The following is a 10,207-nucleotide window of genomic DNA, read 5'->3' on the forward strand; positions in this document are numbered from 1 at the left end:
TACTCTAAAATTATGATCAAAAACTTCCCTCGTCTTATACAAGGATAGTGAATGGGGTGGATGGGTGATTGGCTATAGCTGCAAGCAGGAGCTTGTCAGCGACGATTGGTGACTGCTAGAAGGGCTGCTTTGGATTGGCTGCTGCTTCTCTAATTGGGTTGGTGATTGGCTTCTGCAGCAAACACTGCTGTTGATTGGCTGTCACTGCCACAATTGGTGGCTGCTGTTTTGGGAATGTGCGCAATTGCCAGTGGACAGCTTTTCTCAGTTGGGTAAGAATTTTTTTGCTGAGGAAGGGTCTGTATGCAATTGGCTGTTGCTGTGGCAAGTGGGCAATTGTCTGCTGCCAGCGATTGTCAGCGTCTATGCTGCATGTGAGCGATTTTTGGCAATCCCCCCCCCAACTGTAAAACTCTGGCCAGCCCACTCAAAAAAGCTCAACAACTCTGAGCCATCTTCCCCCCCCCCGCCACCATTTTCTTAAATTTGAGTCCCCCAAAACAGGGGGCATCTTATAGTTGGGGGAGTCTTATAGATGGGAAAGTATAGTAATTGATCCCAGAAAATGCCGTTATCAAAGACAAAGGCTGGGAGTATGAACAACTATAGCATGGGTACAGATTTTGCTTGTAGCACCAAAGCTGTGGGGTGAGTGGGTATTCTGTTGCTTGTAATGAGTCCTAGTTCTTTGGAAATAGCAAAGGACCTCAAGCAAAAACACTGACAAGCATTTAAAGGCTCAAGCCAAAGGTTTCCAGGTACCAGCTCAATGCGTTTGGATGAGTTTCCTGTCTGACGCTGCAGAATGGTACAGACATCATATATGCTCTTAAGCCTTTTGTAGTTAATTTTCACATATCAGAAGACCCGTCTAAAGTTCATTGCTAAACATTTCTTGCACAGGAAGGTTCCTGGCTCTCTGAAGGAAGCAGTGGTTTGCCTTTGATTAAAGAAACCATCATTTGATCCAGATTATTAAAACTGAGGTTTGAAGTCATCTGGTTTCTCAAGTTGATCATTCTTTGGCAAAGTGGTCTTCCACCATGGCTCACCACAATAATAGCATTCCTACTTAATGAACATTAAAAACCTGAGCATAGTGTTAACTATAATGCTGATACAATTGGAATTCAACACATTCTTGATGTTTCTTCAGTTGCGTCAATACTCTGTCTAAAAAGACAAGCTGGTTGATTCATGTTTAACTAAGGCTGAAGTTCTCTCATCCTAACCTACCTTTCACAGGGTTGTTGGGAGGATCAACTCAGTAGTATCACCAGAAAAAATATTAGGCTAAGGAAAGGGAAGGAAGCAATATTTGTTTCACGTGTTTCGTTTGTAAAAGAGAAAAGCATCCAAATGGTCTATTCTCTACTGCCAATTTTCTCTTAAGTAAATCCTATTGATGGTGATAGAATTACTGTATTTTTTGCTCTATAAGACTTCACGTTTTCCCTCCTAAAAAGTAAGGGGAAATGTCTGTGCGTCTTACGGAGCAAATGCAGGCTGCGCAGCTATCCCAGAAGCCAGAACAGCAAGAGGGATTGCTGCTTTCACTCTTGCTGTTCTGGCTTCTGAGATTCAGAATATTTTTTTTCTTGTTTTCCGCCTCCCAAAACTAGGTGCGTCTTGTGGTCTGGTGCGTCTTATAGAGTGAAAAAATATGGTAACTTTCAAGTAAGCATGCTAAGGATTGCATCTTTATTTTAATTTCTAGTTTTTCTGCTTCTTCTTTGGCAATCACTTGCAGCTGAGTAAGATTATCTTCTATAAACATGGTTTTAACAATGAGTCTGTAAGTGACTGTGGAGCCCAATTCTGGATCCACATGTTCTTCCACAGTGGGGACATTGGTTTATGGGCAGGAGTTGATCACGGTGTGGATTTGCCAAGCATTCCTTCCTCTTAGCATGTTTCTCCCTTGTGTCCTGAGTTCAAACTTCTTCAAAGTCCATGACACCTTTGTTCTGCAACTGGAGCGCTTGCAGGCCAGTGCTTCCCGGTTGTCAGTGTTTATACTGCCTTTTTAAAAATTTGCCTTGAGGCAGTCTTTAAACCTCTTTTGTTGACCACCAGCATTACACTTTCCATTTTAAAGTTGGGAATGGAAGTAGTTGCTTTGGAAGATGATAATCAGGCATCCGCACAACATGACAAGTCCAATAAAGTTGATGTTGAAGAATCATTGCTTCAATACTGGTGATCTTTGCTTTTTCCAGTACACTGGTATTAGTTTGCCTGTCTTCCCAAGTGATGTGTAAAAAAATTTTGGAGACACCATTGATGGAATCTTTCGAGGAGTTGGAGATGGTGTTTATAAATGGTCCATGATTCATAAGCATATAGTAAGGTTGGTAATACAACAGCTTTCTAAACAAGCATTTTGGTTTCCCTGCAAATGTCCCAGTCCTCAAACACTCTGCATAATGTCTGTGTGAAACTTTTTTTTTTCCTTTTAGAAAACATAGGGCTCTGTGCAGTGGGGGTTGGGCTACTTTTTAGGGGGCTTAGTGCCACCTATAAAAATAAAAATGGAAGTTGTCATGTACAGTCCTCTGAATTTGAAAGCAAGATAAGAATGATGTAAATAAATAAAAATGTAAACTTTCTTAGTTATCATCTTGTTCTGGAATTGAGCTCATCCTCATCTTGTTGCTGCAAATCCAGATTGTCACATTGCAGTTGTAACAGATTAATCTACCCTGCCTAAAATCTTACTGACTAGCAACTTTTGTCAAGTGGTACATGATTCCCACCCCCCTTTAGTACTTCTAACAGGTCTTCGAAAAATGTTGCCGTTTGAAGATACGGAATATAGTAGTAAAGTGCAATATGTTTTGCCATTCAATAAGGAATAGAAACATATTTTGATTGCCCCTCAATATAGAATTAATAAAATAAAGGAAGATACAATTTATTTTGAATAATACTACAATCCCATCTGCAAGCTTCCGCTTCTGGTGAATAATGATATTATTAAAAAGAAAAGCTGAAACAAAATTAAACTTTTCAAAAGTCTAGGGTTTGTTTATGTCAAATGAGTATTTGTTAAGGGACCTGATTTTATTCACTAGAAGGGAAATTGCCACACATGAGATTTATTTGTCTCGAATCTAGCTTTTCAGTCTCTTAAGGGGAACATCTGTGAAACATACGGGATAAGACTTGCTAAAAGATTGTGGGAACATGAACGTATGCTTCCTGTTGCAGAAAATTATTTATTGATTTAAATGCTTGTGCAACAGTTGGCAGGTGATCAAAAAATGTTACAACCTGATGTGTTGACAGCATTTGAAACGCAAAGTCCATCTTCCACTGACATCTGCCATACAGGCCAAAGGCTCCCCACTCCCCCCAGTGCCGCCTCCTCCTCCTCCTACCTTGCGGTGTTGCATGTGTTTGTGGTTTCAGTTTGACAGGATCTATTCCAAATACTGCACTGAATTCAACAGTTTGCAATGGAAGCGTTTTGTGGGAATAAAAATAGCCATCTCTGGCCACTTTCCCTCGTGTAGTTTTTTCCCATGCCTTTCTGTTTACTTAACTTTCAACCCAATGTTGCAGTTAATCAGCTATGCTGAGAGAAATCCTTCTGATTTCATTACATTTTTGTTGCCATTTACCCCCCCCCCCAGCTTAATGTTAGTTCCCATAACCTTTAAGTGCCAGAATTAGTCAAACATCAGAACAGAAGAATTCCCAGTGCACTAGTGGAAGTTAGGGAAATGTGCTCAGCTAAGGCTTAAAACAAACAACGGGATGATTTCAACAGCCAGTGTAATTTGTTTTTTTCTGGGACAGGGTGGGTGCTGGTAGAAATGACAGCTGGTGGACTTACAGAAGTACACTTTAAGATTTATATACTAGCTCAAACCGCTATAAAGCATACTGGGTCAAATTCTTAAAACTACATATAGATCGACACTGTGTATGTGTTCTTGTGTGAGATTTATATATAAATATATTTCCCCTTAGAGCAGCTCATCAGTTCTCAGGGGAACTGCATTTTCATTTGCATTCCCAGCATTCTCAACGGTCTTGCTACATCTGCATTTGTAATTTTGCCATTTTGCACGTTGAGCAAGAAAAAAATGGCTTGGATCACTTTTCATGATATAAATAAACCGGCAGCCGAGTAGACCATAACATATCCAAGAAAAACATTTCCTCTTCCAACCTGTCCTCTTCCTTGCATGCCATGTGCTATTCTTCCCTTCCCCACCGCAAGTCATTGCCTGCCCACTCCTTAGTCACAAACATTTAACAACAGTTCCCACTTTGTCTTATTTCCCCCCCTCCACCTTTTCTCTGTTAGTTAATTGTCAGCCCATACTTCAAGATTAAACTTCCTGCTAAGATGCATCCATTCTTCAAACCCAGCCTTTCCCAGCTAAGTGCTCTAAAGATGTTTGTGGGTTACTACCACCATTCCTGAGCACTGGACATGCTGGCTGAGGCTATTGGGAATTGTAGTACAAAACATCAGAAAGACACTAGGTTGGGGGAGGTTGCTTAACTCCATTACTTGGGTGTGTTTCAATTAAGGTATTTAATTAAGTTGAATTTAATTAAGTTTTATTGAGAAGGTATGACAAGACTCCCTGTGCTTTCTTTTGAAGAACGGATTCTTTAACAACCCAGTTTTTCCAGTTGCTGAGGTATAATTTTGCAATGGTCCGAAATGCAGAAATATTTCTAAAAATCATCACTGTTCAATGGGAGGTTTATATATTTGTATACTTTGTGGAGGGGGTGCGGGTGGCGCTGTGGGTTAAACCACAGAGCCTAGGACTTGCCGATCAGAAGGTCGGCGGTTCAAATCCCCGCGATGGGGTGAGCTCCTGTTTCTTGGTCCCTGCTCCTGCCAACGTAGCAGTTCGAAAGCACGTCAAAGTGCAAGTAGATAAATAGGTACTGCTCCAGCGGGAAGGTAAACGGCGTTTCTGTGCGCTGCTCTGGTTCACCAGAAGTGGCTTAGTCATGCTGGCCACATGACCCGGAAGCTGTACACCGGCTCCCTCAGCCAATAAAGCAAGATGAGCGCTGCAACCCCAGAGTCGGTCACAACTGGACCTAATGTTCAGGGATCCCCTTTACCTATACTTTGTGAAGAGCAAAACATTTATAGTGATAAAGAATAGCAGTGTGTAATATACATGGCATTAAATATGAATAAATCAAAGTCAGAAAGCATATGATGGGAAAAGTCTACCATTATAACAGACCCTCCAACTGTCCCTATTTTCCAGGGACAGTCTTGGATTTACAGAAGCCATCCCAGTTTCTGATTTGATCCAAGAATGTCCCACTTTTCCTTAGGACATCCCTATTTTCATCAGAAAAATGTTGGAGGGTATGGAGTTATCTGACGCCCGAGGCATCTGAAGACCCCCAAGAAATCTGAAGGCAGTTTTAAATGTTTAATTTTTAAAATGTTTTTGTATGTTGGAAGCCACCCAGAGTGACTGGGCGGGGTATAAATAGTAATATAGTAGTAGTAGTAGTAGTAGTAGTAGTAGTAGTAATAACATTTATACCCTGCCTATCTGACTGGGTGAGGTATTATTGAATAGGATGTCCCTATTTTCATCAGAGAAATGTTGGAGGGTATGTTATAACAATAATCTAGCTTAGTAGTTAGAACACTGCATCAAGTGTGATTAGCTTGATGCTTGTTCCCTCTTTCAAGCTGCGGAGAAATTACCTGAGGGCCAAGTAAGACCAACCATTGGTCCATCTATCTCAGACCCATCAACACTGATTGATACCATTTTTCCATGGTTTCAGGCCAGGTTCTTTCCCAGCCCAACTTGGAAATACCAGAAATTGAATCTGAGACCTTCTGTGTGCAGCTTGTGCTCTAGGGCTGAGCTATGGTTCGTCCCATAAATACCATTGGAAATTCAATTATTTTATCTGCATGTCGTTAAGTTTATACCGTCACAAGGCAAATTAAGTACACCATATAATAAAACTAGTGTTGAGCATTTTGACACAAAGCTTCTGAGAATCCGTGGGTGGTTTGCCAGAAGATATGAGTAATGTATTTTGTAAAAGTTATAAGCTTAATGCCCTTTCATCATGTAATTCCTAGTGAGCTAATTTGCAACCAGGCGTAGCCTGCTTCTGGCACTGCTTCCAAAGTACTTGGTTAGATTTTTGCAGTCTTTTCCAGGTGCCTTATCATCCATAATAGATTATTGTTCTTCTGCAATGAGAGGAGGATGTGCAGTACAATCCTCTGTATGTTTACTCAGAAGTAAATTCCACTGTCTTCAGGGGGGCTTCCTTCCCACTAAATGTGTCTAGGAGTGAAGCCTTAATGTGCTAGTAGCTTTTTGCCGCTAAGGATTCTAGAATGATATTCTAAATTCAATTCTTTACTGTATCTCCTTGTGACACACACAGCTTGTAAGAGAGATCCTCATGGTCATTAAGTCCAAACCTTCACACACAACTCCTTCTCAATCTATGGTAATTCCTTTATTTTTTCATGTTATTCCTGTCCTGGAAAAGAAAGTTGAGTTCCCCTGTTCTCTTGCAATCACAGAGACATTCATTTCAGAATTCTACACTGAATAAGGATTTCAGCACTTGGCCATGTATCATTTCACCCTTGGACATGATGTTCTGTACCAGAACTTTCATGCTAGTTCACTTTTGCAATGAAAACTGCTTTCTCGTAATCATGTGGTTACCCAGCTCGTGTTGTGCAATGAGCTGTAAGAAGTATTTTTAAGACAATACTGTGGTAATAAAAGCCATATTTTAAACTTAGGGCTCCACTAATTTTAATCGCATTCATCTGGTAGTACTTCTTTTCTTTTCATTTTTTCCCCATTTCCAAATGCATTTTCATACATTACTATGAATAAGCTAAAGGAAACTCTGAAATTTTGAAACCATTTCAGCTAAGAAAACATGGCTTACCTCAAAGTGTAAGTGATACACAAGTACCTAATCAAAATGTGGCTTTTGTCAGTTCAGATACACAGGAACCTCCCCCCCCCCATACTTTCCAACATAACCGCTGCGTTAAGTGGGGGGACATTGTTCTAGGCACCAGGATTTTTAAGAATCCAGGTATCCTGAGAATCTCATAATGCTCAGCAATCCTGACAGCCACCATTGTTGCTGCAGAAACTAATGAAGGCCAGAGCAGAAGTCTTTTCCACCAGAAATGTACCTAGCACCACTAAGTGTTAAAGGGCAAGGAGCCAAACTAACTGAACTGAAACTGAAATTTAGAAAGGTTTGGGTTTGCCTTGTGATTAACCTAGAAATTCCAAACTAAAACTCTGTTAAACTCACTTCTAAACTCTGGGTTCATCATTTACTGTTTTCTATTATGTTTTCAAGTTGGGCTTGTGGTCTTTTGAATCATCGCACCTTATTTAAAGGTAAAGGGAAAGGTACCCCTGCCCGTACGGGCCAGTCTTGACAGACTCTGGGGTTGTGCACCCATCTCACTCAAGAGGCCGGGGGCCAGCGCTGTCCGGAGACACTTCCAGGTCACGTGACCAGCGTGACATTGCTGCTCTGGCAAGCCAGAGCCGCACACGGAAACGCCATTTACCTTCCCGCTAGTAAGCGGTCCCTATTTATCTACTTGCACCTGGGGGTGCTTTTGAACTGCTAGGTTGGCAGGCGCTGGGACCAAGCAACGGGAGCGCACCCCGCCGCGGGGATTCAAATCGCCGACCTTTCGATCGGCAAGCCCTAGGCGCTGAGGCTTTTACCCACAGCGCCACCCGCGTCCCACACATACGTAGATGTGTGCTTCTCTGTTCCGCTGAATTTCCTGTTTGACTATTGTACCTTTGAGGACTGGGGGATGAGTGCACGAACTGACTCCACTGAAATACATTGCATATGACGTGATATGTGGATATATCAAAAGTTCTGTACATGGCAATACAATGTGAAATAGCCCTTGGTGCTAACTTTGATGGGATGTTAACAAATAAAAATGGGAGGGTCCATTCACGTGTGGTTTTCGAAAGACACTGAAATAGGCAGGTAATGATAGAGAGACAGAATGGTATTAATAGATTTTTCAAAGGGAGCCAGTGTGGCATAATCGTTAAGAGTGTTGCACTCGGACCTTATAGTTGCTTGCGCCTGATGGGAGCCCAGCATCCTCAGGAAAACCATAGCTTCCCCACCCCTAAGATAAAAGGAGATCCAAAACTTTCAGCAACCACTTCTAACACATTCAGGACTTAGTTTATGAAACACTGGAACTTATAAACCCTAGAAAGTGCAGTTCAAGGGATATCCGGTGCACAGGTTATTAGTAGGGATTGATAGTATAAGTCACTATGTGGGTATACCCGTAGCACATTAACCTGATCACATGAAAAAGCGTCAGTCTGTCAGTCACCACAGATCATGCCTATTTTTACATAACAGATGAAACCAAGGGGAAAGATGGCAGGTTTCTTATAGATTTGTTTTCCATTATCATCATGTCAGATGAATTCGAGAATTCTTTTTGTTACAATAGGACATGTCAGCGTTCTCTTAAGATGAATGTGTACTTGAGGACCAGGGGAGAATCTACGGTATATTATTTAAGAAACAGAAAATCATCTAAGGAAAGGAAAATATGGGTTCGGAAGACTGCAGTGGCTCTTAAATGCCAGACTATCCCTGACTATTAAACAAAGTAACTAGAACATGAATTCTAATAAGCTCTGAAGAATGTGGCCCACGATACTGCAATTCATTTTGATGTCAAGTTCCTGTTGAAACAGGTTTGCAACAGACTGTATGACAAAGACCACAAGTCGTTCTTGAGTGAATTAAATCCTTTGGTTGTAGAAAACAAACCTCTCTTACAACAAAATGGATTACTAGCATCTATATTTGGTAAGTGAAACAAAAATATTAACTGAGTTTTATTGGAGGCAGGAATAGATGTCTAAATGCAAAAGTGGGGTTAAAATACATACAAAGAACAACATCATACTATATAGATAAGATGTCTTCTATACGTAAGCCACTAACAGCTACTGGAGACTGCAAAAAAAAAAATGTTCTTTGCAAATAAATAAATAAATAAATAAATACCCAATTGATAACTGTGCTTGGCAGGTGAGGGCCTCCTACAGATGACATCTTACCAGGAGATCTTTTCCACACAGGAAGGAATTGGGTCTTTAGTTTTGTGGTACCCACCCTTTGAAATTCCCTGCTATCTCTGTTGTCATTTTGGTGCCTACTCAAGACCTACCTCTTTCAACAAGCCCTTTAAGTTGAGATTTTTCCAAGTCTACATCTGTATTGCAATTGTTTCTAAGATGTTTTGATTGTTTGTTGTTTTCTACACCAGGGTTCTTTGGAACGGTGGGATACAAATTTAATAAAACATAAAATAAAAATAAAACAAGTAAAACTATGATGACTAAAATATTTGCCTGCTAAAGGCTTCAGGTTTCAGCTTCTCATTTTCTTGGATTACAAGAGCATCTCTAAACCTCTTAGGTTGGAGAACATAGTTTGTTTCTTGTCGCACCCATTCTGTCAGACAGTTTTAGCACAATTCAAAGTGTTGGTCTGACCGAGGTATACTGGCCTCGGCCCAGTATACCTAAAGGAGCTTCTCTACCCCCATCATTCAGCCCAGACATTGAGGTCCAGCTCTGAGGACCTTCTGGCAGTTCCTTCACTGCGAGAAGTGAAGTTACAGGGATCCAGGCAGAGGGCCTTCTTGGTGGTTGTGCCTACCCTGTGGAACACCTTCCCATCAGATGTCAAGGAAATAACTATCTGACTTTTAGAAGAGATCTGAAGGCAGCCCTGTTTAGGGAGGTTTTTAATGTTTGATATTTTATCGTGTTGTTAATATTCTGTTGGAAGCCACCCAGAGTGGCTGGGGAAATCCAGCCAGATGGGTGCAATATAAATAAATAATATTTTGTTGTTGTTATTGTTATCCAGTCCCTGTAGAAAAACCAGTATTATTCCACCATCTCCCCATTTCTGTGTGTCAGAAATGGCATTTAATTTTCAAAGACTTTAAAAAGCAGCTTCCCAAGCAGCATAGGGGAGCATAGGGCTTTGCCATGGGCAGGGTGGGAGAGAAACACTCTTCTCTTATAACTAATACATATATCAAGACACCTATAACTAAGATAATGGAGATGGTTCTCAGGACTGTGGTGGGTATTTACATGTTAATGGAAATGGACCGACAACATACCAG

The 10,207-nt window shown here is 41.0% G+C and overlaps 1 long non-coding RNA gene across 3 annotated transcripts in view; it reads left to right on the top strand.

The window, feature by feature from the left end:
• The window catches only part of LOC307226854, a 39,405-nt gene that overhangs the window by 17,594 nt on the left and 11,604 nt on the right, over positions 1–10,207 (top strand). The window lies entirely within an intron of this gene.

This window comes from Podarcis cretensis (assembly GCF_951804945.1).
Source record: "Podarcis cretensis genome assembly, chromosome: 11".
NCBI classification, from domain to species: Eukaryota; Metazoa; Chordata; class Lepidosauria; order Squamata; family Lacertidae; genus Podarcis; species Podarcis cretensis.